Here is a 7,127-nt window from a genome sequence, read left to right as displayed (position 1 = left end):
ACCCCCCCCCCCCCCCCCAAACATTTAGTACCGGTTGGTGCTACCAACTGGTACTAATGGTGTACCAGCATCCGGGCCTGGCTCGTGCCACGTGGTGGCACTTTAGCGCCGGTTCGTGCTGAACCGGTACTAAAGGGGGTGGGCCTTTAGTCTCCACTCCATAGTGCCGGTTGCAGAACCGGCACTAAAGGCCCTTACGAAACCGGTGATAAAGGCCTGTTCTGCACTAGTAATAAGAGTATTGTGAGAATTATGAACCTGTATGAAAGGACATCATCTTTAGTACTTCAAGTCAATTTTTTTGTGAAGTAGATATAGCACCAGCTATTCTCGCAGCACACTCTCTTGCAGAATAACAATTGTAAATTCAGTGTTAAACAACAATCTCTAGAATCTCAAGGTACGTAAAAATTAGATTCTTTTTCAAGAGGTTTCTTGTTTACATAACAGATTAAAATACTGAAGTATATGTATAACTGCATTTTATTGGTGCATGCACAATGGTCCACATGTTCTTGCCATCTCTAACACTTGATTATCACAACTTCTGACAGCACACATTCCTCTCCTAAAGAAAATTCTCGATGTGTATGCTTCATCATGAATCTATATGTGTTCCATATATCTGCAAAACATCAAGGAATCCGAGGCTTGTGCAGAAATTCTATTCTAATTCCACCTTGAAACCATGGTACAAAAGAACAAAATGTTTGCTTAGATGATCCTTCCATGAAGCACCTTGCAAAAAATTCAGAGTAAACCATGAGAGGATAGCTACTAACGAACAAATTAGAGTAAACCATGAGTGGAAAAGCTCCTCAAACTTAACTGATGCTAGAAGAGAAGTGCACTGAAGATAACCAATCAACGATAAAAAAACTGACATGACCAGTTAAAACACTATAAACACCCAATAATCCAGCAGTAGTTGGTCGTCATAGAATGTAGATTGGCTGGAGGCAACCGGTCATGTGGGTACAACTCAAGTGATGGTGGTCACCCGACAAAAAAGTAAAGGCATTACTTCTTTGTACCCGAGAGAGGCTGAGACTGAGATGCATCGTGCTTGCTGGTAGAAAGCGGCGAGCACTTTGCTTATTGCTTATTGCTGCAGCAGATTCTGAGGACCACCTGTAGATCAGAATTCCAAATTTGTAAGCCTATAATTTTTATAAGTGGAAAAAGAGATGAATGAAGCAAATTAATGGCAGGATGAGATCAATTTAGTATATATAATCGGGGATTAACCTGCTCATGGGCAAGATCAATTCATAGTATATGTAATCGAGGATTAACCTGCTCATGGGCGATGTATTCAGTGCTAGTAGGGGAACTTGTCCTTCACGCAGAGATAGAGTTCTTTACGGTGGAGACATTGGAGATGATGCCAATGACACCCAATGAATCATGAAGATAAATCCAATACCAATAGGAGGAGGAAGAATACAGATAATTGACTGATCCATATGTATTTGATTGATCCATCCAGATCATCTCAATGTCCACACCTTACCTGCCGATGATGATCCATCCTGACAATCTAGCCAGAAAAGAGCAGCCTTAGCAACGGCGATCACCTACTGAAGGTATCAGAGTAACAATTAAAATCGACAGCCTCGACCTTTCAGATAAGTCCCACGTACCCATCCTCCAAACCGATGGTCTTGCAATCCTGCCTTTGCCCCGCCATCGCCGCCGTAGCCGCCAGTTCTCATCCCGATGGTGGGCGCAAACCCTAGAGGAGGCTGGGCTCAGCTGCGTCCATCGCCCCATGGGATTTGTGTCGTTTGGAGAAAAAGAGATGGGGGTGGAAGTCGGGGCGACCAGATCATGAGAAGGGATTCCGTAGCTGACGTTTCGGTGGGAGAAAAGCTTCGCATCCACTTCTGCGGGGGCGTGGGCGAACGGGAGGGGCGACCAGCGAACGGGGGTTGGGGGCAACTCTTCGCAGATCTTGGCCACATCTGGTCAATCAAACGGCCAAAAAAATTAAGATGACGTGGACACACGAGAGGCAGAGAAATCAGATAGTGGGGATCAACTATTTAGGTATTATAGATAACATTCAGTTTATTCCCAGTAATATACATGCAGTAGGAGCCTTTCTTACTGTGACAATAGTAAAAAAACATGGCAGATAGTCCGGATAACGACATTTCTCCCTCATATATACTCTAGATTTGGGAGAGGCCAGACTGTCCAAATGATTGAATTTTGTGGAGCCTACTGGGCGTCCATTTGATGTCCGAACACACCCGAACATATGAGGAAGAAATGATTTTTGACCTTCAAGATGAGCTTAATCATTATTTATTTTATTTATTTATATATACTAGCACAAATGCCCGTGCGTTGTAACGGGAGAAAAAACCTGAAATCTATGAACCTTGGTTTTTTTACAGCAATCTATGAATCATAGTTGGCCGAGTTGAGAAACTGTGACAACGACGATGAGAAAAAAGATGGATGATTTGAGTGTATCACGACTTGAGCTCATGACATGGGGTATGATTCTGAAATTTAGAAGTAGAACATGAAAAAATAGAAATATCAATAAACCTGAAGTAATAGAAGCAGCAAGCAAACCAAGCTAGACTAACAATTGCAGGAGCAGCAAGCAAAACAACCTAAATTGATATTGCATGCAAAAATTCTCAACCAACACGTTGCAGTGGGAGAAAAAATATATCGGACGCACCTAGCTCAATACCCAATTCCCTCTATTTGAACTATCATGCTGAATCTCAATAGGCACTCTTCCTGGAATAGGCAAGGCAAAATGAAAATATGACTCCTGGAGAGAACTTCAATATCCTGTAGTAAACACAAGATACCTACAAAATTAGTTGAGAAATGGCGTTGCTACATGTTGTTATCTGAATCATAGACTGTAGAAGTCACAAAACAGCACTCATGTCTTCCGGTGCCATCTCCTTTAGATGAGTACTGCTCTCGAGTGGAAGGGCTGTGGTTGGATAGGAAAGAGAACACAAAAAAGTTTGATCAAGTGCAACCTCTACAATGCTTCTGTCACAAAATAACACAAACATATGAATTCAGACACATTTTCATTTTAAATCCTGACAAATCTCTACTGCGGCATGTTGGAACGCGTCATTCCTATTATTTATAACAGCCATTAAACATCCATATATTGGAGAAAGAAATGAATACACTCTGAACTGGTGATGTGCTCATTGGTTCAACTATCAATACTTTCTTGTCTTTACACTTACGCAATTAGGAGAAATAATAATGTATATTTTCTTAATCCTACAAGATATGTGGTTATGGTTATGGTTTCTTATTTTTCATCAAAATCTCGAATGGAAGGCGATTATCACCACAACTATCGCAACATCTGCTAAATTACCAACAACCTGCATTACAAATAATTATAAAGCTCTTTTACGGTGATTGGGGAGTTACAATTGTAATTTAGCGTAACTCCTCCACCGATTTTTTTCCACCGTTGATTTTAACCTGTTAATTAAAAATTGTGAGTTTAGTCAATAAGGGTATTATGGTCATGTTTGTTTTTTTAAGTACTCCGCTGGTCAAACCCCCACATCTGCTAACCCAGCTCGCGAGAGGGGGAGCCGGCGCGAGGACTTGGGAGACGGCGGCGCAGGAGTGAGGACCTAGGCCATGACGTCGGCGCGAGGACCTGCAGGCGAAGACGCCGACGCGAGGTCCAGGAGGCGAAGCCCAGGCTGGTCTTGGTCGTAGTGGCCGCTCGACCACGTACGTCCCCGCCGCCGCCGCCGTGAGGTTCTGGAGGGGACGACGCCGGCGCGAGGTCTTGGAGGTCCCGGCTGCGCTTGGTCGTAATGATGGACGAACAGAGGTATATCTTCCCCTGCCCTCATCTCTTCCTCCCGTCCTTCCCTGCTCACACCTTGGTCTGGCGGTGGAGGCGTGGAGCAACTGCACATTGCAGCGCCTTGAACTAAAATTCAGTTAGCAGCTCGGGTTCAGATTGCTAGTGGATATGTCAGCAGTGCGTTCGCTACATTGCGCAACTTCCTCAATCACTAATCGCATGATTAGTGGCTGCCCGCGTCCGGCACTTGAGTTGTCCTCGATGCCTGCAATGACGCTGCTGCTGCTGACTGTAGCACGCTGCTGCTGCTGCTACGTATTTGACATGTAGGCATCATCAACACAAAACTCTCAAGGGAAGAGGGATATGATATGAATTTTTTTTAGCAGAGAACATCATTTGGTTTGTCACACAAACCCACAAGTAGAAATTGCAGCCTTAAAGTTTCCAGAATCAACTGTTAACTGTGTATGCTTATGGTCATACTCCTGTATCATACACATACACAAGTTCAGGCCATATATGTATAAAGTTCTGTTAACTGTCTAGCCTTTATTCAGTAAAGAAATCTTGAATTTTGGATTACTTGTAACAGCATGTTCAAACAACTGAAATCTTGCTGCAGCATACACATACAAGTTCAGGTCATACATGTAAACTATGGCTTGGAACAACTTAACTAGTGCTAATAACAGTTTCATACTTCAGTTGCATGTGTTTGTTTTGAAGTTCAGAACAGACACAGATTCAGAGTTCACAAATGTCTTACAACTTGTAGCATTCCCCAGTGGCAGTTGCTGCTTATAAACTACAGAGAACACTGATAATAAATCCCACTAAGCATATCAAAATTCAGATATATGATAAACTACAGAGATTCTGCAATTTCTGAAGAGTTGTTAAATATTACTTGCTATGATAATGTTCTCAGACTATTCATAATCCTCGATTGTTATTAGAGTTCGTGTATTCCCTACGACAGCAAAAACGGCATCAATTAAGGCAGCCACGATTCGAACAGTGAGCATCAGGTACTCTATCAGCAGTCCATTTTATCAGATGTAGTTTAAACTCGTTGTGTTTAGTCTAGCAGATCCTTTTTCCGTGGAGTCTACCAGATTTAGTATTGACCTTTTGTTCTATCTTTGTATACATGGCAGTAGTCATCAAGGAAATTTTAGACAATTGTACAACCCGACAGAGGAAAGGATTTCATAATACTGATTTTATCATTTCCTTTGCACCCGCTCTTATTCAACCATGCTTTCCTGCACATCACATAAAATTAAGTGTACTTAGGATTGATTTAGTGCAGTTGAAATAGTTCTGCACCTGGTATATCATGCAGTAGCCAGCTCTATTTTTCTTTCTATTCAATGCAATTGATGATTTAGTTTAGTTCGTCATTAGGGCACTATAATCAATGTTCAGTAGCAATAAAATTTAATTGTTGTCCCATGTAAACTTGATTTTGTGGCTGCAGGTTTATTGTCTGTCTTGGGTGGTCATTGTAGCAGTAGTGTTTGTACCGGACAACCTTCAGCCACCGTTGTTTACTTCCAACTCGCCGGCCAGCCACCAAGGTCTACCTCCTGTCTCGTTGGATTGCCGGACAGCCGCTGTCGTCTACCTCGCGCCTCGCCGGACAGCACGGTCATCAACCTCTTTCTCACCGGGCAGCCACCGCCGTCTACGTCTGCCTCATAGTTAATTGTGTGCTAGCAATTCCTCCGGAGAACTTGTTAGGTTATTCTAACTCTACCATGTATCCATGATCTTGTTTTCTGAATATGTAATCTTTTTAGTGATTTTCATTTTCATTTTATTTTTCATGGCGCTTCCATGATTTATTTCATTTTCTGGTATATATTTTTGAAGATTTTTATTTGCTTTTCCCTAATGGCCATGGTGTGAGAGCAGACTACTAGCAGGTTGGGCGTTGCACTGAAGAAGTTTATGCCAAAAAGAACTAAAACTAGACACAAATTAAAATTCAGGAGCATTTTCGGTCAAAAATTGTTAAAAAAATAAGCTCCCATAAAAGTTCTAAAAAATTCACACTACCCTCTATTCAATCTAGGAAAGTTTTTAGAAGTTTTGGCGAATAAAAGTTTTGGCGAATAAAAGTTTTTAGAAACATCTTATAAACAGATGGAGCAGACAGAAATATAAGTTCGAAACATCTTATAAACGGATGGAGCAGACACAAATAAGTTCAAAACATCTGATAAACGGATGGAGCAGACACAAATATAAGTTAGAAACATCTTATAATTGTGAACCGATGGAGCAGAGGGAGTAGCACACAAGACTTGACACGATCTGAAATGAAATAAAGATACATTCAAACAATTAAATCTGAAAATCTCCAGTATGCCCCCTGCAAACCCATGACCTCCATCTTGAGGAGGGGCTGGTGCCATCAACCATACCATTCCAGAAAGTGAAGCTGTGACAACGTGTGGTGCTGTGATCCTCTAGCTAGTTTTACTATAACAGAGTTCTGCTTACTAACTAGATCAGCAATGTACAAACATATGCTAAACTTGCTCATTGACAAAATAGGTTGTGCATGCTTCTTCTGTTCCATACTAAAGGTGATTGCCATATTTGTCAAGGATGATTATGGCTGAGGCATGGTAATGCACTTGTAGCAACGCGTGCAAAGTGGGCAAGAAATTCATATAAAGCAGGCATTGTTCCAAATTGAGCCAATTCTGGTTTTCGAAGATATACTATATATAATTACTGTCCATTTTATACGGTGCCATACACTGCCTAAATAATCAGAACTATGTTTGAGGCGCGGGTCATGTACGTCTTGAACTCCCGATTCACCTTCTCCTCGTCTCACATGAACCCCTGGATGTTCTGCACCCACTTGAAGTAGCTCACCATCACTCCGCCGGAGTGAGGGGTTCTGCACCCACTTGAAGTAGCTCACCATCACTCCGCCGGAGTTGGCTAGGATGTCCGGTAGGATCAGCACGCCCTTCTTTGCCAGAATCTGCAGCGCGAACATGTACACTTCTCTACTGTCAGTCAATGTGTGAAATGTGTCAACAAATGCAGCTTAGTTTTGTGCCAAAATGTTGGTGTTCTTGCCTCTTCGGCCTCGGGGTTTGTTGGGTGGTTAGCAGCCTTGATGATGTACTTTGCCTCGATGATGTACTTTGCTTTGCTGGGACGAGGAAGAAGAAGATTACTTGTTTATGACTCCTACCAGAGCTGCCGGGATGAGCACATCGCACTCTTCCGTGAGCAGCGAGGTCCGGTCGACGGCGTCGCCTTTTGTCGGAGCCCT

General features: G+C 42.5%; 2 long non-coding RNA genes across 3 annotated transcripts; one reads left to right on the top strand and one right to left on the bottom strand.

Moving 5' to 3' along the window:
* Positions 1–411: 411 nt before the first annotated feature.
* Positions 412–1,883, bottom strand: LOC120965952 (uncharacterized). Its single transcript, XR_005758915.1, has 3 exons — positions 1,644–1,883; positions 1,297–1,540; positions 412–1,131 (listed from the first exon to the last, which is right to left on the bottom strand). It is a non-coding gene; the product is annotated as an uncharacterized lncRNA (long non-coding RNA).
* Positions 1,884–3,570: 1,687 nt separating this feature from the next.
* LOC120966634 (uncharacterized) lies at positions 3,571–5,723 on the top strand. 2 transcript variants are annotated; one of them, XR_005760799.3, is made up of 3 exons: positions 3,571–3,847; positions 4,783–4,854; positions 5,307–5,723. It is a non-coding gene; the product is annotated as an uncharacterized lncRNA (long non-coding RNA). The 2 variants fall into 2 exon arrangements; XR_012188195.1 differs by having other exon boundaries at positions 4,783–5,723.
* Positions 5,724–7,127: the final 1,404 nt, after the last annotated feature.

Source organism: Aegilops tauschii, chromosome 6, assembly GCF_002575655.3.
Source record: "Aegilops tauschii subsp. strangulata cultivar AL8/78 chromosome 6, Aet v6.0, whole genome shotgun sequence".
Lineage (NCBI taxonomy): Eukaryota > Viridiplantae > Streptophyta > Magnoliopsida > Poales > Poaceae > Aegilops > Aegilops tauschii.
This window is presented reverse-complemented; position numbering and strand designations above follow the sequence as displayed.